The following is a 27,370-nucleotide window of genomic DNA, read 5'->3' as shown; positions in this document are numbered from 1 at the left end:
ATTGGAAAAATGAGAGAGAAAGTGAAATGGACATGTTTGCCCATCCCTTATGTGCTATGCTATAGTGTGCCATGGTGCATTTATGTTTACATACATTTGCACTAAGGTTGAGGTGAACTGTTGTTTGCTTGGATTGCTATTTTATGTTTCAAAATAAATTGGCAATAGGTTATTTAGTGTAGCAATGCATTGCTGTGCATCCCTGTTCTTGCACTGTGAGCTGACTTGGGTCCAATATCAGTGTGGGAAAAGGATGCACAAATTAAAGTAGTAACAGGAATAAGAGGAAGAGGATCTCTCTACCCTCCCCTCTGAAATGCATCTTTTGGAAGAACGATAGCTGATGTGCTGCCTCCAGGTTTTGTCGGACTCCTAACTCCCATCAGCCCCAGTCAGCATTTCTAATGGGATGAAGGGAGCTGTAGTTCAACAACTTCTGGAGGGCATCATGATTATAACATCACAAAATAGGATTTCCCAAAAGCAGAAATAGGGACCATGACTTATCAGGAACAGGTACCAGAAAAAAAGAAATCACCAGTTCCCAGTAAATAAGGCTGCAAAGCTATACACACTCAACCTTGGGAGTAAGTTTGTTAAAACGCCATAGAGCAACCTTCACTAACTTGGGTTTTCCAGATATTTTAGCAGTCCCAACTGTCAAGGTGGTATCTCCCCTTCGCATTAACACTCCGGCACAGTTAGATGGGTATTGACAGTCTTTATTACATATGTACAAGAAACAGCTACAGTTCAGGATTACGCATCTGAACCCGTTGAGTCAGATTCAGGGAGTGGCTTCCTTTGATTCCCATGCCAACAAAGTAGGCGTGGGAATCGCATGAGACTTCTTTGATCCTTACGTTTCATTTCCCTCCTTGTCTGTGCTGATGTGAAAGCCCCCCTCTCTTCCAGAGTCTGAGCTCCCTTCCCGAGCCTCTGGGCCAGCAGTTCTCAACCTGTAGGTCCCCAGATGTTGCCAGACTACAACTCCCACCATCCCTGAGCTCTGGCCTTGCTAGCTATGGGTGATGGGAGTTGTAGTTCAACAACATCTGGGAACCCACAGGTTGAGAAAGGCTGCCGGTTGAAGGGCTCTGCAGCATCCCTGAGCCCTTTTTCTTCCTGGCTAATCTCCTCACTCTCTTCCGCTTCCTCTGTCTCTGGGCAGTTGAAGGGTTCCATAGCATCCCTGAGCCCCTGCTCTGCCTCTTCTGCCACTTGCTCTTCTGGATTCTCCCTGACACCAACCAACCCAGCTATGTTGTCTGGGACTGATGGAAGTGAAGGGCACCAGGTAGCAAAAACTGCCACAAGAGATTAGACACACATAGGATTGCACTGTGAGACAGTTGGAATGCATGAGAGTGGCTGATATTGAAATGTTCGGAAGCAGAGGTGCTAAATTGAATAAAATATGGGGGGCAGGTAAGCCCTGCCCTACAGAACTGATCACAAGACATGGCACACACACAACACCCAAATGGCAATTTCCAACCGTAAATTTTGTGGGGCTCTGGCACCCTCAAATGTTTTATTGAGGGGCGGCTGCAAAGGGACCTTGGCCCCTAGGAGTTAGCTGCTATCTTAGAAAGGGAAGTAGCCATCTGAAGCTGGAAGGATCGCTTATTAAGGTTACTTAGGCCATTTGTTCTCTTGTAGATGTGTATACTTGAGCTGATGCCATTTAGGTTGCACATGGAGCATCAGTATGGCATAGTGGTTATAGTGTTGGCCTGGAAGACCCGGGTTCAAATCCCCACTCAGCCATGCAACTCACTGTGTGACCCTGGGCCAGTCACAATGTCTCAGTGTAACCTACCTCACAGGGTTGTTGTGAAGATAAAATGGGGAGGAAGAGAACCATGTGTTTCTCTTTGGAGGGAAGGTGGGATGTAAACAGAATAAATAAATACTGTATTTTTTTCTCTATAAGACTCACTTTTCCCCTGCTAAAAAGTAAGGGGAAATGTGTGTGCATCTTATGGAGTGAATGCAGGCTGTACAGCTATCCCAGAAGCCAGAACAGCAAGAGGCATTGCTGCTTTCACTGCGCAGCAATCCCTCTTGCTGTTCTGGCTTCTGGGATTCAGAATATTTTTTTTCTTGTTTTCCTCCTCCAAAAACTAGGTGCGTCTTGTGGTCTGGTGCGTCTTATAGAGCGAAAAATACAGTATTTCGCCCTGTACTTTAGAGTGTGGTGCATTGCACAGTTTTATTTTTTGCCTTCTTTCTGGTCTGTTGACGGTAATGATTTAATGGTGATATCCAAATGTGTGCAGATTGCCTCTTAGATTTCTCCTGGAGAACTTGGTTCTCACCCACTGGCCCCTTGTCCTTACCATCTGGTGTCGCCTGTATGAGACTAAGGCACACAAAACAGGCAATGTCGTGGATGCTCTTGTAATTTTTTGCAGACGCAGTTCAGCTTGGGCTGTATGAATATGCCTATATAAGGCTTTTACAAATCTGCACTCGACAGCAAACATTTCTTATTAAACAATCATTTCTTTTTCTTTCTTTCTTTCCTTTTTTTTAAAAAAAAAAATGCTCTCCCTTGTTTAAAAGCTAATATTGTATTTCTCCATGTATGGCAGCAGCAGCAACAGCAGCAGCAGCAGCAGCTGTCCTCCTGACTTCAAATACAAATTTAGTTTCCAAGGTAGGGGACTGCAATATATTGCAGATTCAGTTAAATTCCTTAATGGAGTGCTGGATAATATTGAGCTGCTTATCTGTCTGAGACAGTGTTAGTCTACTATCTGGGATAATCAGAGGCGCGCACACACAGCTATTCAGACAGATAAAGAGCTGTCTTGAATGCCAGCCTCCCTGCTCCAGACAGAGCCATTCCAAAGGTCTTGGGTAAGCACATGGTTGCCATAGAATGCACAATACGAGAAGTGCAGAGATGTCAGCCTTCAAGGTGTGGAAGCCACATTCAACCTAATTATTATTTTTTAGCGCTCCATTAGTTTCTTTTGGTTATTCCGGAAAACCTTCTCTGAGAATACCTTTCCAGTATGCTGATGATGCTCTGAAAGTTCTTTAATCCTTGACCAAATTTCTCCCAAGTTTACCAATGGGCAGGTGAAGCTTTATTTTATTTTTATTTATTTACTAACCTTAAGGTTGGAGGGGTGCTTTACGACATCAAAGGGCATAAACAAGAAATTTTGGGCGGTAACCAATGAACATATCCTCTTGCGCAAGGGGGTTTTCTCCTCTCTGCCCCACCCTTCCATGTTCCTTGCACACTCTGAAGGGTTGAGGGACCCCAGGACACATTTAGGGAGGTACCTAAGGGAGGAGAGTGGAGAGAGTTCCATTGTGCAAGAGGACATGTTCATTGGACATGTTCATCTATCAACTTACAGATTTGAAAATAAGGGACCAGCAGCCTTGAAAATAAGGGACCAGCAGCCAAAATAAGGGACCTGCAGCCTCACCTGTTCCAGGCACTCCAGTCTTCCTGTCCTCCTGCAGTCTGGTCAAACTCATGCTGGTAGCTTCGAGAACACTGTCCAACCAACTTTGTAACCAGAGGTTCAACTGACTAGAATCTGAATCACATGCACCACAAGGCCTATGCAGCCTCAACTTAAGATGGCTCCCCGGCCTGGCTTTGCACTGCAAAGTTTGCAGCAGCACGTGCAACAAAATGGCGCCCAGCATTCAAAAACCCCCTCAGCTTGCATTAACTAGCCACACACAAGACATGCAAGCTCCACCCCCCAGTCGTTCTTAGACTTCTTACTGGGTGAGCAACACAGCCAAGCAACACAGTTGGAGCCTCCCTCCTCCCTGGCCGGCAGGGAGGGAGGGACAGGAGCTGCTTCCTTTGAAATTTAAGGGACATCCTTTAAGGCAGTGTTTCCCAATCTTGGGCCTCCAGCTGTTATTGGACTACAACTCCCATCATCCCTAGCTAGCAAGACCAGTGGTCAGGGATGGTGGGAATTGTAGTTCAAAAACAGCTGGAGGCCCAAGGTTGGGAAACACTGCTTTAAGGGACATTTAAGGGACATCCATCAATAAGGGACAGCAGCGGGACATGGCGCTGGAATAAGGGACTGTCCCTTCAAATAAGGGACACTTGACAGCTATGGCAAGAAGCAATCATTATGCTATTTGGGACATGTTGCTCAGCAGTACTTTGGATACAACCCACAGTCACTAGCCACAAGCATAGGGTATAAACTTTAATCACTGGTAAGATAGTATCTCCTCCTCCTCGTCCAAATGTGCTTCCAAAAAATTGTATATAATTATGTGAACAGGTGACTTGTGTGCTACAGGCAAGTGATGTGTACAAAATGGCATATACCAGGGTAATGTTTGCATATAAATGCATGTATCCATGAAAATAACATGCTAATAATACATTACATTAGGGGAAAGTGATTTGCCCCTCCAAAAAAAAGCATATTAAGCAAAATAGCATGCAAAACTATGCATAGTAGGAGAGGTTTGCACTAAAATGCAAACATAAATGACAAACTGATGGAAAATGTGAAGAACAGAATTTGCATTTTTTTTTGGGGGGGGGGAGGAAAAACTGAGAGAAACCAAAATTGACATCTTTGCCTCTCCCTAGGGATGGGTTGTGGCGGTGGAGTTAGCATGCCGAAACACACTCTCCCCCACCGCCACGTTTACGTAAGCCCCACTCAGAATGCTTGGATGGGATTCTCTCTTGTGATTTTCCAGTGTTGATACAAGAATGCCCTCCCCTGCTTTATAAAGGTAAAGGTACCCCTGACCATTAGGTCCAGTCGTGTACGACTCTGGGGTTGTGGCACTCACCTCGCTCTATTGTTCGAGGGAGCCGGCATATAGCTTCCGAGTCATGACTAAGCTGCTTCTGGTGAACGTGTCCAGAGGAGGGCAACCAAAATGGTCAAAGGCCTGGAAACGATGCCTTATGAAGAACAGCTAAGGGAGCTGGGCATGTTTAGCCTGGAGAAGAGGAGAAGGGGTGATATGATAGCCATGTTCAAATATATAAAAGGATGTCACATAGAGGAGGGAGAAAGGTTGTTTTCTGCTGCTCCAGAGAAGCGGAAACGGAGCAATGGTTCCAAACTACAAGATTCCACCTAAACATTAGGAAGAACTTCCTGACAGTAAGAGCTGTTCGACAGTGGAATTTGCTGCCAAGGAGTGTGGTGGAGTCTCCTTCTTTGGAGGTCTTTAAGCAGAGGCTTGACAACCATATGTCAGGAGTGCTCTGATGGTGTTTCCTGCTTGGCAGGGGGTTGGACTCGATGGCCCTTGTGGTCTCTTCCAACTCTATGATTCTATGATTCTATGAACCAGAGCAGTGCACAGAAACACCATTTACCTTCCCACCAGAGAGGTACCTATTTATCTACTTGCACTTTGACATGCTTTCGAACTGCTAGGTGGGCAGGATTTGGGATTGAACAACGGGAGCTCACCCCGTCGTGGGGTTTTGAACCGCGACCTTCTGATCGGCAAGCCCTAGGCTCAGTTGTTTCAGCTACAGCGCCACCTGCGTCCCTTCCCCTGCTGTATATCATGGAATAAACAAGGGGGGACCTTTGTGGCTCAGTGGGCCAGATCCTAATCAGGATCAGCCTTGTGGGCCAAATTTGTCAGGTGCTTTCTCCTGCCCACATGACAAGATCATTTGAGCACGGTTCCCAAGAGCCTGGCAGCCAGCTGGTTGTTGCGTGCTTGGGAAGCACAGCACAAACGGGTGTTTCTAGCCCTGTGCTTGGCACTTTGGGGAGTGCAGAGCCCTGGGCTTGCAAAGTGCCTCTCTCTCCCCTCCACCTTGGGCAGGATAAAGGAAGAAGCCTGTATTTTACAAGCTTTCTTTGGCTATTTGTTCTTTTCTCTGGAACAGGTGCACACAGCCAAAGTTAATGGGATTTAACGCCCACTTTTACGCTGGTGAATGGCAGTTAAATAATGTGCTGGGAGCAGCCAATGCAAACCTGATAGTAAGAGCTGTTTGGCATTGGAATGGACTCCCTTGGAAGCTCTTTCCTTGGAGGTTTTTAAGCAGAGGTTGGATGGCCATCTGTCAGGGATGCTTTAGTTGAGATTCCTGCATTGCAGGGGGCTGGACTAGATGACCCTTGGGGTTCCTTTCAACTTTATAATTCTATGATTCTATCTGTGATCTCCACCATTCTGATTGGCTGCTGACAAGTGGGTGTGGTTTGCAGAAAATGGGCTCACAGACCAAATTGGATTCCTTGGTGGCCCAAGATTGGCTCAGAGGGCAAAGGTTCCCCACTCCTGAATAAAATCCATTCTCTGCCACCCCATTGCTCCCCCAAACTATCCTCCCCTGCTTCCATTGCCACTGTCTTTCTCCCTAACAACAGATTCTACTAGCACACTTGAAAGCACAAAGATGGGAGGGGGAGCCTGATCTGTGTTATGACACTATGTGAAGAAAATGCAAAGTTTTCAAACTGTTGTTCTATTCATTGTGTGCTAGTTGGGCCCAGGAGAGCATCTGTTATCTCCTTCAGATGATTATGCAAATATGTCTAAATATCTGAATACCTATTCCTACTTTTTATCCTCTAATCTAATGACTCCCTTGACATGGTACTGTTTCAAATTATCTTCAGTGAGTAATGGCTTGCATTTAACATTTTATATCAAACCTGTCATATAGATCATTTTCTGTAATATTTTACATAAATTAGCAATCCTTCCCTCATGGCACGTATGGTATCGCCCGTGGGGTTTTGCGAGATTAGAAGTGCAAGCAACACAATCTTGGTCTCATTTAGAGCTGAACAAAATGGACTGGCAAAGTCTGAGTCACGGAGTGCATGTTAGTTACAGATAAATTGCAATGCCATCAGTGTAGGGCATTTTATTTTGTTTTTATTAAGTACAGCTCTGTATAAAAACGTTGGCACATAGTTATTGCTTGCAAAAGCCTGGCCAGTCTTTCTTACCAAATAGCTGATGCGTATGTGTCTGATGTCAAATAGTCTTAAGCCAAAAGTATATGATACGTTAAATGATGCACAAATCACACACAAATCACTCTTGATCTGGATTTTGACCACAACTCACATGGAGGGGATTCGTCTTCCCACCCTGTGGGCCATGCTCTTGACAAATCATGGTCTTGATTGGGAGGTGTGGGAATGTTCAGGGAGGCAGGAGAGGATATATTGTTTATTAATATCCTTCCTAACTTGCGTTTGCAAATTCCTTTACTTAGCAGAGTTTACATTCCCCTTTTAAATGCACAGTGGATAGCTGGTTGCAAGCTTGTGTAAGCCTCTCACTATTAGGTTCCTGGTAAGTTCCCTTATATCCCTCTTAAAAGAATAAACACATGGCAACCTTATTTAAAGTCAGTAAAAGGAGTTTACTCACATCATCAGTTCACAGTTGGATCCCTGAAGGCAGACTTAGTTACAAAGTATATACATGTGGATCTATCCCATATGGAGATAATCCCAGTGTCGTCTGTTGGCTGAAAGCTAACAATTCTAGCTAAAAAGCTGCTCGAACGATGGAGGAAGTCAAAGAGATAGAGAGTGCTGCATGCCTTGTCCTTTTGTTTTACCTGGACAGGTAAGGTCACACCCACCTCTAGTCACATGCAAAGGAAGTATGTCCCAGCCAGGAGGAAACAGGAAGTTTTCGACTGGCTGGACGAAACATTCCCTTGCATGTCCACTCTAGGAAAACAAGGAATGTTGTACTTGACTGCTACTTATGTATCACAGGAGGGTCTGCGGCTCAGTGGTGGAACATCTGCTTTGCATGCAGAAGGCCCCAGGTTGCTGGACTCCTGCCTAAAACCCTAGGGGAACCATCTCAACTCAGTGCAGCTATTACTGAGCTAAACAGACTAAGGCAGTTTCCTGTGTGCCTATATTTCTCTCGCTTTGCCAACTTTCAGGGTGCCAGCTGTGGGGGGAAGACCCATTTGGCTCCCCCTATGTTTTGGGAGTTGGGGCTGGCCCCCCACAATGTCTGGAAAGCGTGGAGGTTCCTTGTCTTCTTCCTGCTGCTGTAGAGGGGAAGGAGGGTCAAAGCAACTTCCCGCTGGAGGATCCAGTGGCCATCAAAGCCAAGCAGCTGCTGCAATGGGTTCCTCCCCTGGCTCCTCACAATGTTCTGATGCGTGTGACTCCCCCACCCCAAATTGTCCTCATAAGCTGATGCCTCTGGCAACTGCTATCCATCCTGGCAGGAAAGTTGGCATCTTGAGGCGAGTAGCAGCTAGGGGCTGATTGCCACAAGAAGCGTGTCATGAAGGAAAGGATTAACTGCTCTCTCATGCCCTACAGTTCTAATCATGAACCCCACTACTTGTTCTTGGTTAAAACAAAAACAAAAAACCAGACACACTTTAGCATGTACTTATTGTCTAGTTTAACTCAGTATACTGTAGGTTGACTTTGTAGTTTGCCACACATACAGACTCAGATTCTGCACTCTCTTGCTTAGTTTATATAAGGACGGCTTTGACATTTCAGACTGTGGAATGAATTTGCAGATGGTCTAAATGACCCTATTTGCTAGGGTCAGTTGTTATGCACTAATACCTGTGCACAAAATTGAGGGAACAATCGTGTAGGCTTAGAAAAGCAACAAACAGATTGCAAATGCATGCCTCTGATTGACTCACTTTGAAATTGGTTGGGGAGGTTGCTAAAATCCTGTGGTTAATTCAGTGCTTTCTTGGGGGAATCCTGATTGGCTAAGTTGGGGTGGAGGAAAAATGAAGATGCAAAGGAGCCCAATGTCCAATCTAAGCCACTCCTACAGAAGCAAATGTCTCCAAATGAGAGTCAATGTAAGTCCAAGGAGCAGTGGATAAACTGAACTAAAGCTTTAGGAGTTTGGTGGTTCAGAAAAAAAATACAGGGAGGGATGTGCCGACCCAGTCTTCATGACTCTTCCATTAAAGCAGTCTTCCTTTTTTTAAAAAAATCTCCAGCTCCATCATTGCTTATCTCTAGTAAATGTCACTGAATGTCATTGGACTTGCAGCAATTCAATAGGCAATTTCACACAGGCTCTGTTAAAACATTATTCAGTTGTTTTTATTAAGGAAACTCTTATGGTCAATTTAAAATCCAAGAAGTGGTGAAAGGATTTCAACAATTCTGTGTGTCTTATTGTTGTGATCTTTGCTTTGAGAATGGAGGTGGGGCTCACAAAGAAATCCAGGGGAATAATAATAATAATAATAATAATAATAATAATACCCCGCCCATCTGGCTGGGTTTACCAGAGCAGGGCTTTGGGGGAGGAGATCTAGGACCCCACACAGCAGAACGTGCAGGAGGCCCCTCAAATGAAACTGGGCTAGTTCATTGCATTTAGACACAAATTACCACCTCAAGAGAAGTGAGGATATAAGACCATTTTAAGGAAGTGGAGTATCACACATTTCCATCTGAAGGGCGCAGCCCCCACCCAAGTAAGATGGTTATGACCAGAGTCTAAAATTCACTAAGTGCATTGCCAAGAGAGTCCCTGTTCTCATCTGCTAAACATTGAAAAGGCTGAACGTTTCACAGTATAAGCATGCTTTAGGACTGAATTGAGAATAATCTGTCTGAAAATGGGTAGACTTGCAAATAGGCACAATGATCATGGTAGGTTAGCCCAGAGTGAGGGTTGATTCATACAACATGTTTGGCATGGTAAAACAAGGGTTGGCTTAGTCCATTTTCCCTGTTTAATAGAGTACAGTTCTCTGTTTGAAGGACCATCTGGAGACAATCCTACATTCTCTGTCTTGAAGGACTCTTTTGAACAAGTTGCCTATTTGAAGGGTGGTCTCATCAAAGTTAGATTTAAAGAAAAAAGGGTCATGAGAAGGATGGATCCTGAGCCAAAGACAGGCGGTCTCCTTTCATCAGGTTTTGCCTCCATGGGGTAGAAGTGAGGAGGCTGACAGGTCTGGATGGATTGTATGTAAGAAGTTTGGCAGATGTTGGCTGGCTGAGGGCCAGAGTGAAGCTGGTAACTTGCATTGGGTGTAGCCAACCCATAGTGGTAGTCATTCTGTCTTAGTTGCTCTGAATGTGCACTGCTGGCGATTTGATAGTTTTTTATTGTTTCAATTGCCTTGTATGAAATTAGTGACTTTTCTACATACATTGTACCCTGCTCTGGGACTGATGATTGAGGGCAGGTAATTAATACATGAATTAAGAAACCTGCACAAATTATGAGGACAAAAGTAAATTCCCTTGACCCTCGGAGTTCCTCCCAGTTTTACAATGATATGATTCTACGGTAATGTCTCAGGCTCATAACTTGTGTGCACTATGATAGTGTAGGAGGAGATGACTCACGAATAACTAGCATTTTGACTATGACCTATTCATTGTAAGTGTTTTTAACTCTTGAAGAAGGCTTCGCACAGGAACAATCACTGGGGTTGATGCTATGAATCACAGGAAGGCAAAAAGACAAAGGAAGACTTTGTCTCCATGCTTATGCCTTTAGAAAGCTGATGTTTTGCTGCTGAGGGTTGCAAAAGAGAAACCCTGGTACTATTCATCTAGTGAACCTGCTTCCTTTTCAGCAAGGCTCTTCTCCCCAGCCCAAGTGTACAAAGGGAAGCTACTGAGAGATGCTCCTTTACGTTTGCGGTACTCTGGACAGCAAGCGTACTATTGTACGACTCCTCACAACATCTATTGTTTCAGTTAAGTGAACCATCTGTAGACTGTTGGAACTGCGACAAAGGATATGAATGTTGGTGCCGTCATCCCTGTGATGGTCCCATGATAAGGAGTATGAAATGTGATATCCATTTCATGTGGTGCTGTGATGGTAAAGGCCATGTGCATAAAATTTAAATTGGGTGTGTAACCTCAGGCCGAGCCGGGGGGGGAGGGTAAATATTCAGACCTCTGACCAACCCTCATGATTCTCCCAGGCCATGCCCCTCACCAGCTCTGTTCTTCACACTCCTTGGGTGTATTTGCCAGGCTGAAATGTGTCCTTGGACCATAACATTGCATGTCACCTGCCTGGATGGAGAGAAGGGGTGTGATCAGAAGAACTGCTTTACTTTTCTGTGACTGGAATATAGGCTTCCATATAAAAGTAAGTATCACATTTTTGCCTCTTCCCCTGCCCGCTACTGACTGGCATGCAGCCCCTGGAAAGTTCTCCATGAGGGAATGTCACCCCCAGGCTGAAGAAGGTTTCTCACCCATGATTTAAATTGATGCTACTACACCTCTTGGATGGTACTAGATGGAAGGAAAGTGAGTTTTTCCTTTTCCAGTACTCACATAAATTCAGTTGTTCAGTGAAACTCTAGAGTTTCTAAACTGTGTCTTGATGCTGCAAATCCAATGTATTTTCTTTGCAAAATATAGCACTATGGGGTTGTTTCCTGCATCAAGACAAAGCTAGAGTCAGGACTGTAGAAGGATAGCAACAAACAGAGCTGTAGATTGGTGATAAAATATCTGTTTTGCATACAGAAGGTCCTAGGTTCAAACTCTGGCATCTCCAGTTCGGACTGGAGAGCCCCAGCCAGATAATGTAGACAGTAGTGAGCTAGAGTCTCACTCATTATAATCCAGCTTCCTTTGTTCCTAAACTAACCTGGTTCATATTGCCAAAAGCTAATGCAGCAAACAAGGTCATATCTGAAAATATCTGCCAAGTCTTCATGGCTAGGTTTTGTTTCACCCCTGCCTCACTCTGTCCTGAAATCTGGTTGCTTTTCTTGAATCCAAGAAGGAAATAAATAACTGTTGTACCCCTTCTTAGCATAGTTAGGCAAGTTATTCCATTCCATTCAGGGGAAATCAAGGCAGCAGCAGCTGTGGGAAAGTGGGGCAGCCTAACTAATAATGTTAGACTAGGGCAGGAAAGGGGATGTTGCAGGACTCCTGTGTCAGCTTTGATGATCATCCATCATCTGTGGCCATTGGTCTTGCCGGCTGAAACTGATGGAGTCCCATTCTGGGTGGGAAGGTTGGTTGGAGGAACAAAGGGCCTGGCTTGAAGAAGACTTCGTCTTGAGGAAGCCTATTGCCCTTTTGCACTCTCCAGTTAAAGCTGTAAAATCCTGGGTTGAAAGAGGTTTGAAAAATTGATCACAGACAGGCTTGCTACCTTTTTCTTTTTTAAATCATCAAGGCTTGGAGGGTCAATTGGGGGGCAGAGGGAAGGCCAGCCACTCTAATAAACTGACAACATCAGGGTGGATTAAGGATAATTTTTAAAGCATTAACTTTTTGCTTCCGTGGTTTGTGTGGGTCTTCCTCGTTATTATCCTAATAAATCACTCGTGTGCATTTTAAATCACTCCCGACTGCGTTATATTTACAGGAATATTGCAGTTTAACACTGATGTTTCTGCAAGGGTGAGGCTGCATTTAGTTGGCATAAGAAATGAGGTGGCATCCATCCCAGAGAGCACTTTTTCGGCCGCTGATCAGTGTATGTAAAGGTGCCTTAAACCATCAGATTATTGCTCCATCTTGCTTGGTGTTGCCTCCATGGACTGCCAGCTCTCCAGAGTTTCAGATACAAGTCTCCCATTCTGACCCCCTATTCATTGCAGGTTTTTAAATATATACTTTAGGCCCTGGAGGGTATTCCAATCCTATTTTGAATTCAGTAAGACTGAGTATCTTCATGGGTAGAGACTCTTCCTAGTCCAGACATTTCCCCTGCTTCTCATTTCCTATATGCACACACTTTGACTGTGATGATAAATAGATTATTAGATATATGCATTAGTTGCAAACACATTATATTATTTTAAACTCCCTGGCATCAGCCATTTGGGTGTGTGAACTATTGGAAGTGCTTAATATAGTTATAGAATTTTTATGTTTTATTCCACTGTTCCTGCTTTTGGTAAATTCTCCCCACCCCTTTTTTTAATTTAACCATTACCACCACCTAGCTTTTATACAGACCTCAACCTAGCTTGGGACACAGGTGCCGCTGTGGTCTAAACCACAGTGCCTAGGACTTGCCAATCAGAAGGTCGGCAGTTCGAATCCCTGCGACCGGGTGATCTCCCGTTGCTCGGTCCCTGCTCCTGCCCACCTAGCAGTTCAAAAGCACGTCAAAGTGCAAGTAGATAAATAGGTACTGCTTCGGTGGGAAGGTAAACGACATTTCCGTGTGATGCTCTGGTTCGCCAGAAGTGGCTTAGTCATGCTGGCCACATGACCATGAAGCTGTACGCCGGCTCCCTCGGCCAGTAAAGCGAGATGAGCGCTGCAACCCCAGAGTTGGCCACGACTGGACCTAATGGTCAGGGGTCCCTTTACCTTTACAACCTAACTTAATGTGAGTGACAAAGAGAGTGAAATGGTGTGAGGGAAAGCAGCAGACAGAGAGAAAAGGAATGTGCCACCAGCATATTAGAATCATAGAATTGGAGAGTTGGAAGAAACCAAGAGAATCCTCTGGTCCAACCCCCTGCAATGCCAGAATCTTTATGCCCAATGCAGGGCTCAAACTCATGACCCAGAGATTAAGAGTCTCATGCTCTACCAACTGAGCTGTCCAGTTGGCCTTTGACAGAAATATATATATATATATATATATATATATATATATATATCCCAACCTCTGTACTAAAGCATGGTTTAGTGCAGAGCTGGAGACCTTTTTGGCCTAGTAGGCCAGATCTTTATCTCTCCAACCCCCCCCCCACCTTGTGGATGAACTTTGACAGATGGGTGGTGCCACCTGTTACGATAATGAAGCAATGCAACTGCAAAGTCCTAGCTTGAAGTGTAAACATGATGGGAATGTTGGGACTGCTGTGGGAACAGAGGGGCCGTCATTTCACAGGGCGCAGCACCGGAATTACCTCACAGTGTAATATGAGCTGTACAGGATGTACAGGGAGTGTTTGTCACAACACTGCTGGAATTTGGAGAGAGCAGTCACGTTTTCTGTAACGCTGCAAAGACAGAAATAAAAGCATGTAAATACGTTTCTGTCTATCTCTTTCCCCTGCCTGGGGGAGGCAGGAAAGAGGGGTGTGTTCTTCTCACGTTTGAGAAGAATCGCCGATCGAGACCTTGCCTGCGTCTGCTGGGGAATGCAGCCAGGGAGGTCAAAAGGAAATCAAGCCGGGTGCCTGGACTGCTGCCAGCTTCTCGTAAGAAGGGCTTGAATTCCCTCAGTCATATAATGCCATAATAACATCTGGCAGTGGATGAGTACCGTCTTTTTCACTCCATAAGACACACTTTTTTCTTCCTAAAAAAGCAAGGGGAAATGTCTGTGCGTCTTATGGAGTGAATGCGTGGTCCCTGGAGCCAAATTGCCCAGGGGCAAAAAGCAGATCATGCTTTTTTTTTTTTTTTTTTTTTTTTGAGAAAGAGGGAAGTGGGTATTGAAACAAAGCCACTGATTGGCAAGTGATCGGGAGCGAGATAAGGGACACTAGCAATAAAGGAGGCTGCCTGGGAGAGGGGAGGTAAAAGCCCATGGATCCTCAGGATTTTTACATTGGGTCACCCCAAATTCACCATCAGATCACATAGCATGTCCATGGCTACAGCCTGCACCAAAAAAAAAAAAAAAAAAATCACATATCCCCTGTTGTGTGGGGCCGCAATGGCGCAAAAATGTGGTTACAAAGCACAGATCCACATCGATCCTCAGGATTTTTGCATTGGGCTACACCAAACTCACTGTCAAATCACATGTCTGTGGCCACAGCATGAACCACAAAAATAATACATCCACTATTTTGTTCAGAATATTTTTTTTCTTGTTTTCCTCCTCTAAAAACTAGGTGCGTCTTATGTTCAGGTGCATCTTATGGAGCGAAAAATACGGTATATGATTCTGCTTACCTTTCAAAGCTGATCTGTGACTGGAGGGGCAGGGTGGGGGAGAGAGATCTGTGCATTCCTTGCCATGAATGTGCTGGAGATGCAGCACTCTGCAGGCCTGATTCTCTCTGCTCACCAGCTGATGAATGGAGGGTTCAGTGATGCTCTCTGCAGGTGTCAGCTGTACCCTGCCTTTAAGCTGGCATCTACCAGCAACACCATCTGATTGACAGGTGGGTGTGGCTTTGGGGAAATGGCCTTGGGAACAAAGTTAGGCCTTCTGGTATGCCAGGACAGCTTTGCATCTTAATGTGTTTAATAGGTAGGTAGGTAAGTTTAGGAACTCTGTGTATTGCTACTTTTGATGTTCTGCATGTTGTTTCTTCTACAGAAAAGAAAAAGTAGGATGTAAATATTCAAATTAAATGAAACAAAGTATTTATATTAGGGCTATATTTTATTAATGGATAGGTTAATCAACTAAAGCCTTAGTTGGTGAAGTCTGTTTTTGCCGAGAGGAGCACTGAGTTAAATACAGCATTTAAAATTTAAAATTTTAAAGCTATTTCAGTTCAGGTGTGTTGTTGCAATAGGGAATGAAAGAAGATATTAAAGATGACCTTTCTTGCTAATAATCAGTTACATCATTTCTGTTTCCTTGATGGAGGGAGATTATCTCCAAAAAGCCCTTATATTGATCTTTTGACAATATACAAATGTATATCAATTTAATTATTAACTGATTGATCATTTAAAAGGAAGATGCTTAATAAACTGAAAACACTATAATTGGTTGACAAGCCTAATTTATATAGAGCTACGTGCTGTTACCTCTGCAAATACCAGCTAATTAACAAATGCTAGGAGTACAGATTTTTTCCCCTCTCCAATAAAACGTTTAATAGCATAATATCAGTGCTATTAATCCCTTAGAAACTCTAAAGGCTTTGGGGATTTAATTTGGGTCTGAATAAAGTGCTGAATGAGACAGTATTCAAGGTAGGGAACACTTTTCCTTTGTATGAGCAAATGCTAATTTCCCATCAAATATAAACAAAGTGGAATTTAAATGAGTTCATGGTAAACACTGCACAGCAGAGCTTTTCAGCTGATACTAAAGGGAGCCAGCCTGCCTCACTGCAGCAGAGTTACAGGCTTAAAGCTCTGCCTAGGAGCCAAAGAGGGGGCCATAGCTCAGTGGAAGAAGACAAGCTTTGCATGTATAAGATCTTAAATTCAACCCCCAGTATTTTCCAGTAAGTGCGGAAGACTCCTGCCAGAGAGTCTGGTGATCCAGTGCTGGCCAGAGTAGATAATTTCTGTTTTTGAGAGTTTCTTACAAGGCTGGGATGGGGGGATGGGCCACATCTAAAAGGCTTTTCAGGCATTTGCTTGCATAAAGGTAAAGGTAAAGGTACCCCTGCCCGTACGGGCCAGTCTTGACAGACTCTGGGGTTGTGCGCCCATCTCACTTAAGAGGCCAGGGGCCAGCGCTGTCCGGAGACACTTCCAGGTCACGTGGCCAGCGTGACATCGCTGCTCTGGCCAGAGCCAGAGCCAGAGCCGCACACGGAAACGCCGTTTACCTTCCCGCTGGTAAGCGGTCCCTATTTATCTACTTGCACCCGGAGGTGCTTTCGAACTGCTAGGTTGGCAGGCGCTGGGACCGAGCAGCGGGAGCGCACCCCGCCGCAGGGATTCGAACCGCCGACCTTTTGATCGGCAAGCCCTAGGCGCTGAGGCTTTAACCCACAGCGCCACCTGCGTCCCTATTTGCTTGCATAGATGAGGGCTAAACCTCTGCAGAGGGGTGAGGGCACACATGCCAGCCACATGGCCAATGTCTCCCCATGCAATGGTCTCCTTCCAGGCTGCTTTGAAGGTTCTGCTTGCAGAAGAACAAATAGAAGAAGAATGGAAGAAATTTAAAGATTATCTGCAAAAACATTGTAAATTACATGAATGTTAATGTGATGCAGGATATTGAGACAATGTGGCATTAGTGACAAAGCTGAAAGGAATATGCAAAGATGTTTTATTAGTAATAAGTAAAGGAATCATAGCTGGGAGATTAAATGGGAGATTAAAAGATGAGTGGATAGCAGCAGGAATGGTTAACTTAAAAGAAATTAAGACACACTAAATTGGTTAAAATAGAGGAAAAATCTGCTGAAACTAAATTGGAAATTTGAAAACAGAAAAGGGAGATGTGAGGAAGTCCAGAAAGAAAGCTGTATGAAATTAAGAATTGAACCTTTTAATTTGGTTTGATTTTTGTTTTTTATTGTTTATTGTTTGTTGTTGTGTTGTTTTGTTTTCTGTGTTATTATAAAATTTGTTGAAATTTTAATATTTTTTTTTTTTTTTTAAATGAAGGTTCTGCTTGCTTGTAGACAGGGATGGGGGAGAAATCCTCAGGAAAGAGGCAGTTTGCTTCTGAATACCAGTTGCCAGGAACTACAGGAAGAGTGCGCGCACATGCTCTGATCATGCTTGCAGGTTTACCACAGACATCTGGTTGGCCACTGTGAGCATAGGATGCTGGACCACAAGGGCCATGGGCCTGATCCAAGAAGCTCTTTGTATGTTCCTATGCATACCCTCCAACATTTTCTCTGGTGGTGCATGCCCTTCTGGCTTGCACTCTTTATAAAGACTTGAGGGATGAGGTTATCACCCCTCTTTTATTGTCCATTCCGGGTCGCCCAACCACTGCCACAGTGCCCTTTCTCTTGGCAGATCAAGAGGAGCAGGTGACAGCAAAGGTTGCAAGGTTTTTAGCTGGGGCAATTAGAATAAGATCCACTATTTGACTATTGATTCAAAACCCTAAAATGTATTTTATATAATTGACTTTTGATTTCTATTCTTTGTATATCGTATTGTTGTTTTATTGCTATGGCCGATGGCTGATGCAAATAAAGATTCATTCATTCATTCATTTCTTTGATGAAAATGGGGACATTGCATTCTGCAACAGGAACATAGCTGTCAACTTTCCCCCTTTTTAAAGGGAAATTCCCTTATTCCGAATAGGATTCCTTGCAAGAAAAGGGAAAAGTTGACAGCTATGATCAGGAAGATAGCTCCTGTTGCTTAGAGCATGGTGCATGTTTGATCTTGTTATGCGCATATAAGTAGTATACATAATGTACACCTCTCACTTTAAACAAATGATTTTTTTGTGCAAAGTACCTTAGCAATCTCCCCAAAATAATTTGGAGGAAAGGGCAGCTGACTTTTTAAGTGCATGTTTTGTTCTGTCTTCGTGATTTTGTATTTTACTTTTACCAGTAACTTTTTAATGTCACTGTTTTACTCATTGGTAGTCCATCCATTATGTTTAATAAACCATATAAAACTAGAACAGTGCCCTCCTTGTTGTTGTTGTCTTTTACAATGCAATATTATTCTGATAACTGTACAGGGGGCAGTTTCATACTTCACTTAGATGCGACAGATGCTCACATCAACTGTGAGATGGTTGGTAAGCTAATTCCGAGGAGCACATAGGAATTAAACTGAAGGACCTCCTTGTTTTTGTTCAGTTTTAGGCTTAGCTAGAAGTGGATCTAACAAAACAAAATTGTCCTTTAAGGCACTGCTTCTTGCATAACCCATCTATAATGGTTGCATTATTCCCATCTAGGGGAAAGAGAAGCCCCTTCATTAATTTGCTCCCCATGTTTAAAGAATATGCATATAGGAGAGCAGAATGTTCTTTAAATGAATAGAGCAAAAATCTGAAAAGGACACGAAAAGCCCTATTGCAATGAGGAGACCATTGCTAATGATTTAGGGTGATCATTTACACATCAACACAAAGTAAACATAACAAAAAATAACCAAAGAGGACACTTTTGCATAAAAAATGCATATGGCTATTGTTATATTTGCATTCAACGGGACGCAGGTGGCGCTGTGGGTTAAAGCCTCAGCGCCTAGGGCTTGCCGATCGAAAGGTCGGCGGTTCGAATCCCTGCGGCGGGGTGCGCTCCCGCTGCTCGGTCCCAGCGCCTGCCAACCTAGCAGTTCGAAAGCACCTCCAGGTGCAAGTAGATAAATAGGGACCGTTTACCAGCGGGAAGGTAAACGGCGTTTCCGTGTGCGGCTCTGGCTCTGGCTCTGGCTCTGGCCAGAGCAGCGATGTCACGCTGGCCACGTGACCCGGAAGTGTCTCCGGACAGCGCTGGCCCCTGGCCTCTTAAGTGAGATGGGCGCACAACCCCAGAGTCTGTCAAGACTGGCCCGTACGGGCAGGGGTACCTTTACCTTTACCTATATTTGCATTCAGATTAGGAATAATTATTATAAATATTATAAATAGAAATACAACACATTTCACTATAGCAGGGGAGATTGTGGCCAGATGACCTTCATGGCTGCTCAGTCTGCTGCCCAGATAGTGCCAGCCTCCAGATCAGGTTGGAGAATAGCAGGGTGGCGGCGCTCCGCCTCCCTGCTATCCCCTGAGCTTGTGGGGCTGGCAGGGGGGGGGGGAGAGAAGCAAGCTTGCTTCTCCCCCCAGCCAGCCTCCAGATCAGGTTGGAGAATAGCGGGGTGGCGGCGCTCCGCCTCCCCGCTATCCCCTGAGCTTGTGGGGCTGGCGGGGGGGGGGGGAAGCAAGCTTGCTTCTCCCCCCCCCCCCGCCAGCCTCCAGATCAGGTCGGGGAATAGCGGGGTGGCGGCGCTCCGCCTCCCTGCTGTCCCCCAAGCTTTTGGGCTGCAGGCTGCTGCCCGCAAGCCTTGCGAGCCCACGGGACCTCCCGCCGGGCTTGCAAGGCTTGCGGATAGCTTCCTGAAGCCTGGAGAGCGAGAGGGGTCGGTACTCACCGACCCCTCTCGCTCTCCAGGCTTCAGCAAAAGCCTGCATTCGCCCCATAGGACGCACACACATTTCCCCTTCATTTTTGGAGGGGGAAAAGTGCGTCCTATAGGGCGGAAAATACGGTACATTCATTCGATGTTGTAAATTATGCCATTCAACAAGACCTTTACAATCTTTACAATCTTTACTCTTACCTTTCCTTAAGATCATGCTGACTATCAATTTCAGTATCTCTCATGGAATATATTTGTTTTTATCTATAGTTCTTCTGCTCTATCTGACTTTCTGTTTTTATATATATTTACATTGCACTGTCAGTATAAATTGCTTCAGGTGGCAGGTGTCTAGGGGCAGCAGTTGCACTCCTCTATTCAGAAGTAAGATTCAACTGCCAGGAAGGGGCACAATCTTGTCCTTTGCCTCAGTCAACAAAATGGCTTGAGTTGGCCCTGTCCTTCACCCATTGCTTTATGAAGGCTTAACTCTGAAATAACTTGAATGAATGGCTGTTAGTGAGCAATGCCGAGCCTTTGTTCTTCCTTCTTATAATTATGTGCTCCGGAACCTATGGTGCTCCAAATATTGCCTGACTCAGGGCCGTCTTAACCATAGGCCCTAGGGGTGTGGGGCACCCGGGCTCCCAGGGGTGCCAGGCTGAGAGTCCAAGGCCAAGTTTTGGAGTCTGGGGATTGAAGAGAGCCAGGCCAGCCAACAGCCGCTGCTGAGTGCAGCAGAGCCCGTCGGAGCGCCACAGGTTTTTCTGCTGCGGGCACTGAGGCAGCCGGAAGGCTCCACCCGCCTGCACGCCTGTGATTGGTGAGCCGTTGAGAGGCCCGCCCATTGCATGCACACTGCTCACATGAGATGCTCGGCACCTGGCCCTGGCCTTGCTCTGCCACCACTGCCACCTTGGGCTCCTCTGCTGCTGAGGCGGCCAGCCAGCTCGGCTGTGTGCGCCTTGACAGCCCGCCAGGCTGGTTTGTTGCGCTGGGCTCCTCTGATAAAAAAAGGTTGACAATTCTGGGCAACCTGGGTGTGTGTGTGTGTGCTGGGCAGATCTGTGCACCCCGGTGCCGCATATACTTAAGACAGCCCTGGCCAGACTACAATTCCCATCACCCTCTGAACATTGGCCATACTGGCTGAGGATGATAGGAGTTGCAGTTCAACAACATCTGGAGGACCACAGGTTCCTGGGGCACTTTCAAATAGGAGACTGTCCTCTATCAGACCTCCAGATGCAGACGTTTCTCTTCTATAGTAGGACACATGGCTACTCTATAACCAGCTGAGGTGAGCAGGCAAAGTGACAGGTGACAAGATGGATGCAATTTCCAGCTGTTGTGTTTTGGTTCATTGCCTGCTCAGGGAGGGAGAGGATGCACATTAGCACGGCTTAACTGATACCAAAGTTTTATTAGAATGACCCTCCGACCTGATGTATTTGCTCACAGAGCTGACTGGCCCCTGGAGAGACAATTAATTCTGAAGACCTCAACCTGAATCCACGTCTTAATTCTGGCACCGAGATGGAATAGTGCATGCTTTGGAGATTCAGATGAGAATGGAGAAAGAAAAGAACAACTTCATTTGACTGTGTATGAATGGATATAGTGGTACCTCGGGTTACAGACGCTTCAGGTTACAGACTCCGCTAACCCAGAAATAGTACCTTGGGTTAAGAACGTTGCTTCAGGATGAGAACAGAAATCGCATGGTGGTGGTGTGGCAGCAGCGGGAGGCCCATTAGCTAAAGTGGTACCTCAGGTTAAGAACAGTTTCAGGTTAAGAACGGACCTCCAGAACCAATTAAGTTCTTAACCAAGGTACGACTGTATTAGTAAAAGGCAGTAATTCTCTTTCTCTCCCCCCCTCTCCCCCTCCGTCCCTCCCCTGCAGCAGTGTGTGTGTGTGTGTGTGTGTGTGTTTAATGAAAAGGCTCTGTAACTGTTACCCTGGGATTTGGAGGTTGTTGGGGGTTTTTTGGTGTGTTTTTTTTACAACCCACTCTGTATCACCTCCAATCTCCATTAGGTGATATTTCACAACCTTGCTGTCATGGCCATAAAACGTGTCTTTTAAGGAACAAACTGGGGCTCTCTGGCTTGCTTAACTTAAGAGCATTTACGTTTAGCTTTTCTGATTTATACAAGTGTTTGGGGAATGGTAAAAAGGGGGGGGGGAGTCTCATTGCCTTTCTAAAAATATTGTTAAAGTGCCTTAGGGCGTGATCTGGTCAAAGTGAAGCACTTTCAAATCCTGTTGAATTCAGTGAGAGCATTCAGCCTCTGCATAAATCTCTTGCAATCAAATCAGGGTTAAAATTGCTTAACTTTCACCTGGTCATTGACTCTTTAGCATGTAACTACTTCTATAAGGGCAGGGAGTAGGAGATGAGAATAAACTGGGGGGTCACAGAGCAGCAAGCAGGAGTTTTGTATTAATAACAGTGGGCAAAACAGGACCTAACATTTAACCAAGCAAAGTAAAGTCAGCGCAAATGGCACTATATCTGTTTCCAGGGTACTGCGGTTACCTTCACACTGCTGAGAAAGGAAACAGAAAGCAACCCTGATTTGCATAAAATTTGCATGTGCTGATTTATATATATAGATGTCAAATAGATTTCATCATTGTGAAGACAGGCTGGTGTCCAGGCATTTGACTCTTGATGGGCAACTTTAAGATCTCTGCTCTCTCCTCTTGTGGTTCTAACCAAACATCCTTCAATTAGAGGATGCATCCAAATAAAGGATTGTCTTCTGCAAAGCAGGACACATGTTCATCCTATTCTCGGATTGCATGTCACACAATAAGGAATGTAATATGCAAGAAAAAAAGTACCACATACAGAAATGGAAATTATAAGAAGAAAACGCCCACACGCAACATTCTGTGGAATTGTGAAGTCTGAAAAAAGCACGAGGTTGAGTGCCCCTGGATAATATTTTATACCCTTTCTCTGCATTTTAGTTTTTGTTATAGAGTCTACAACAGAGGCTGCCTATTTGGCCCCCATGGGTGCCAGTGTACCCCTTATATCTCCTGTGGTGCCCAGGAAAGGTCTCAGTAAGTGTCTCTTCAAAGATCCACAATACACAAAAGACTTTGTTCTTCTTGCTCAGGTGTTGTTTGTGCCGGCTTGATATCATATACTGCCACCCGAGAACATAACATTTTATTGGGTGGCTGCCCAAACTCCCAACCGTTCTGAGCAGATGCGAGCCACAAAGAGGTGCCTTTTTCCATTGATTGGGGGGGGGGGATGGAGACATATGTTCCTCTTCTCCTTTAGATGTGACGGCCATTTTGTATTGTGGCACCCCCTCTAAGCAGCCATTTTGTGTGCCACACCCCCACGGTGGCCCATTTTCATGGAATCATAGAATTGCAGAGTTGGAACGCATCACGAGTGACATTTAGTGGTGCCTTCCAACTCTGCAATTCTGTGAAAATGGCTGTTGTGATTTTGTGACGTTTTCTCAAAATAATCACCCCTGCTGTCAACAACAGTCCTATTCAGTTGTCCCCACCTCCCCATGTCACTACCTTCATACAAGGCTGGAGAGCAAAGACAAGCTTTTTGGTCCCACATACCTGGCATGGTTTCTTCAGCCACACACATTGAAGCCTGAGTGTGCCCACCGTTGTTTTCTTACATAGCTTGATGATAAGCTGAGGTAATAAGAACCACTTTTATTTTCCCTTTCTTTCTTGTTGACCCTTCAGGCTGGGAGAGGTTTCAGTGTAAGGAGACTTGCTAGGCCAGTTTTTGGGTGTTTTGTTTAACCTTAGGAAGGTGACTGAAGGATGTTTTGCAAAACTTGTTTTAATTCCATGTGCTCTGGTTGCCATGGGAAACAGAAGGTTGGAGCAGAGATGCTTTTGGCTGTGCAGTAGACATGTGCAGAAATCCTCACACCATTGGTCCCAAGCCTTGATGTTACTCAATCCACCCCCAGCCATACTTCAGCCTCCATGTGTTAACCAGAAAGTGCCCACAGAGACCTTTGAACTGATCTAAACAGCTTTTGTTTTTGTTCTTAAAATGCGCACTTGGCTTGTGTACTTCTGTGCAGTAGCTGTTATCATGAAAGTTGGGGGGAGGGGTTGTAAAATGTATGCAATTGCCTACAGAAGCATTCATAGCAATTTCTATTAGCAGTACAGTGGTACCTCAGGTTACATACACTTCAGGTTCCCGCAGGGCTCCCTAGGCTGTGGATAGCAGCCTGCCACCCTGCGCGTGGGGCGCCCTGAAGCAGAGCACCCCGCGCAGACATCGGACAGCCCCACAAGCTCGGGAGACAGCGGGGAGGTGCAGCGCCGCCATCCCGCTGTTCCCCGACCTGGTTTGGTTTCTCCGACCTGGTTTTTTTTGGGGGGGCGGGATAAAGGAATTTTTTTTTTTACTTTATTTCCCACCCAAAAAACTAGGTGCGTCCTATAGGACGGAGCAGCCTATGGAACAAATAATACGGTAAGTACTTAACCCGAGGTACCACTGTATTGTATGTTATTACAGTGGTACCTCAGGTTACAAACACCTTGGGTTACAAGACTTCCGGGTTAGCGCTATCGGTGAATGGCAGAGTTCCACCGACTGGAGGAGCGGGCTCTGTGAAAGTTGGGTCTTCCCACCGCGGCGAAGGTGGGGGCCCACTAGAAACCCCAGGCAGAGGAGCCTGGGGACGTGGGGTTCGGCAGAGCACCAAGAGCACCCCCCTACTCGCCGGGAAACCCCTTTTTGGGGCTCCGGAGTGAAGTGGGGTGAGTAGCGCGGTGCATCGAACCGACTGCTACTTTCACGGAGGGAAGCCGCGCAGCCATCACCGGAGAGCGCTGACTTTTTCCTGATGATAATTGGATCCAAAAAATACCCGTGAGTAAAAACGGAAGATTTGATTAAGAAAACTACAAAATTTACGAATTAGGCATGAAGCGGGAAGGTCTAAACAGGAAGTCTGCCTTCCGCTTTGTAAATAGACTGAAGCAAAGACCTTATAAGCTAATCAGCCTGGAAAATTGACTTAAAGACTGAAATTTCCTGCATTCATAAACAACAAAACCCCCCTTGACAGCAGGGGAAAAGGGGGAAAAATCTCTGATTTTCTAAGCCTGCGGGGAGGGAGTAAAGGAACATAAGTCTCCGTCGTCCCAAACCTGGGGACGGGGTGCCAGGACGGAAAGTTTTGGAGATGCCCATCGATTGAAAGTGGTTTACTCTTGACAGATAGTAAAAAGAAGAGAAATAAACTAACTTTAATGCCGCTCTCTGCATTTTGCGTGTTAAGGAAACAAAGTATTTGAAAACCGAAAGTAAATTTTCATTTGTTGGATACATTTTAAAGATGGACGTGAACTGAAATTGTGTCCCCTAGAGGGAGCTTGTCAATTTGTTGCTGCAGTTTATAGTGAAATTCTACAATTCTGGGAATTAGACTGTGGGACCAGCCACCTGACCTTGAACAGCAATGAGCCGGGAAGAAATCTTGTTGTCTGACCTTGGCAGAATAAATGCTAAGCTACAGCAGCTGCATGAGAAAATGGACTTAATGAACGAAAAGCTAGTTTCTGTTGTAGCCAGTAAATATGAACTAACAGAAAATAAGGATAAAGAAGCTCCACAACAACTAACTCAGGAACCTGGCTTGACAGGGCAAGTTCAAGGGCAGATGATGAAGGAAGAGGTTGAGATTGCACTTCAAAAGATACAGATGGAGAAACCTAAAGTCCTGCATGACCAAAAGTCGCAGTACTGCAAGATTGAATATGATGTGTCTCTGGAAGTGTTTGGAGTTAAGGAAGCTTTCAGCTCTGGCGGGACTCTGGAACGGGTCGACAACTACTTCTGGAACAACTATTTTTTGGATTACAAAATTAACCTGGGGGAGTGGGACTCTGGGGAATGGGCTAGCCTGATGAAAGAAAATGGAGATTATTACCGGTTGGAGTTCCTCGGAAGCCCACCTCCCAAGGAGAAAGGGAAGAAATTACGAAAGAAACCAACAAGGGACAGGGGAGGGTGTAAGAATAAACAGGAACAAGAAAATCTGCAGAGGGGGCATGGAAGTGACTTAAGAGCCTCGGATATCAGAACACCAGACTGATGGTCTGGACGTGAGACTGAAAGGACTGACACAACCCGAAACCAGGAAGAAGGGACGTTGGATAAAAATTTGAGGAGAACTTCTTTTTTATTTTTGGAATTAGTTTGATATTAATGAAATAACAGGGAATTTGTTGGAAAGGAAATAATTGGCATTAGCGTGATGCGAGGTTTCCTGATTCAACAAAATTCTATTAAGAGGAAGCAACAAAATGAGAAGAAGGAAAAAATTTTAGAAAAAATAAAAGAAGGAGAGAAGAAGTTGAGGTCTAAACCAAAATCCCATGAGATCTTGAGAGAAATAAAGTTCTATCAGATGCAGTACATGGAGCTTATGAACCAACAAATAGAATGGAAGATAAGGCAAATGAGACAAAGAACGTTTGAATCGGCGGATAAATGTGGGAAACTTCTGTCATGGCAATTGAAAAAAAGGCAGAAAATGAATACTGTAACAAGTTTAGAAATGGATGGAAAAATTATCCATAAACCCAATGAGATCAACAATTGTTTTCAAAGCTTCTTTAAGAAATTGTATGCACAAGGGCCAATTAACGAGCAAGAAATAGAAGAATTCATCAGAAAATACGGTTTACCAAAAATCTCAGAACAAAGTAAAAGGATCTTAAATGAGGAAATAACAGAACAAGAAATAGAGGGTGCCATTCAAAATATGAAATTGGGAAAATCACCAGGACCAGATGGCCTGACGGCCAAATACTACAAAATGTTGAAAGAATGGTTGACACAACCATTGAAGGAAGTCTGTAATGAAATTTTGAAGGGGAAAAAGGCACCTGAATCGTGGAAAGAGGCTTTCATCTCACTTATACCGAAAACAGAGACTGAGAAGAACCAGGTTAAAAACTACCGCCCTATATCCTTACTCAATGTGGATTACAAAATTTTTGCAGACATTTTGGCAAAAAGATTGAAAAGAGTTTTAGCAGAAGAGATTCATAAGGACCAAACAGGCTTTCTCCCAGGCAGACATATGTCAGACAATGTGAGAAACATTATAGATATTTTGGAGCTGTTGGACGTTGACATTAATAGGAAAGCAGTTTTGATTTTTGTGGATGCGGAGAAAGCCTTTGACAATATTTGTTGGACTTTTATGAAAAAGAATCTCCAAGGGATGGGGGTAGGCCAAGGTTTTGAAAACGGTATAGGTGCAATATATTCTCAACAAAAGGCCAAATTAATTGTAAATAATGTGGTAACAGAAGAAATATCTATAGAAAAAGGTACACGACAGGGTTGCCCAATATCCCCTTTGCTTTTTATATCAGTCCTGGAGGTATTGTTAAATATGATTAGAAAGGACCAGTTGGTTAAAGGAGTTCAGGTCGGAGTTAGACATTATAAATTAAGAGCATTCGCAGATGATCTAGTATTGACTTTGCAACAGCCAGACACCAGTACCAAAAGAGTATTAGAATTAATTGATATATTTGGTCGAGTAGCAGGTTTTAAATTGAATAGACAAAAAACGAAAGTGTTGCAAAAAAATTTAACAATGGAAGAAAGAGAGAGTTTTCAGAATGAAACAGGCTTGGAAATAACAAAAAGGGTAAAATACCTGGGGGTAAACTTAACATCCAAGAACGTGAACTTATTTAAGGACAA

General features: G+C 44.6%; 1 protein-coding gene and 1 long non-coding RNA gene across 3 annotated transcripts in view; one reads left to right on the top strand and one right to left on the bottom strand.

The window, feature by feature from the left end:
- The window catches only part of LOC307204029, a 305,405-nt gene extending 301,295 nt beyond the window's left edge, over window positions 1–4,110 (bottom strand). Inside the window, exons 1-2 of the long non-coding RNA XR_013833470.1 lie at window positions 4,016–4,110; window positions 3,356–3,860 (exon numbers count right to left, since the gene is read on the bottom strand). This is a non-coding gene — a long non-coding RNA (uncharacterized lncRNA). The remainder of the gene's footprint in view (window positions 1–3,355; window positions 3,861–4,015) is intronic.
- UNC5D (unc-5 netrin receptor D) overlaps window positions 1–27,370 on the top strand; it is a 408,173-nt gene that overhangs the window by 101,270 nt on the left and 279,533 nt on the right. The window lies entirely within an intron of this gene.

The sequence above is a fragment of the Podarcis cretensis genome (assembly GCF_951804945.1).
Source record: "Podarcis cretensis genome assembly, chromosome: 15".
NCBI lineage: Eukaryota > Metazoa > Chordata > Lepidosauria > Squamata > Lacertidae > Podarcis > Podarcis cretensis.
The sequence above is the reverse complement of the archived record's forward strand: the minus strand, read 5'-3'. Positions and strand labels throughout refer to the sequence as shown.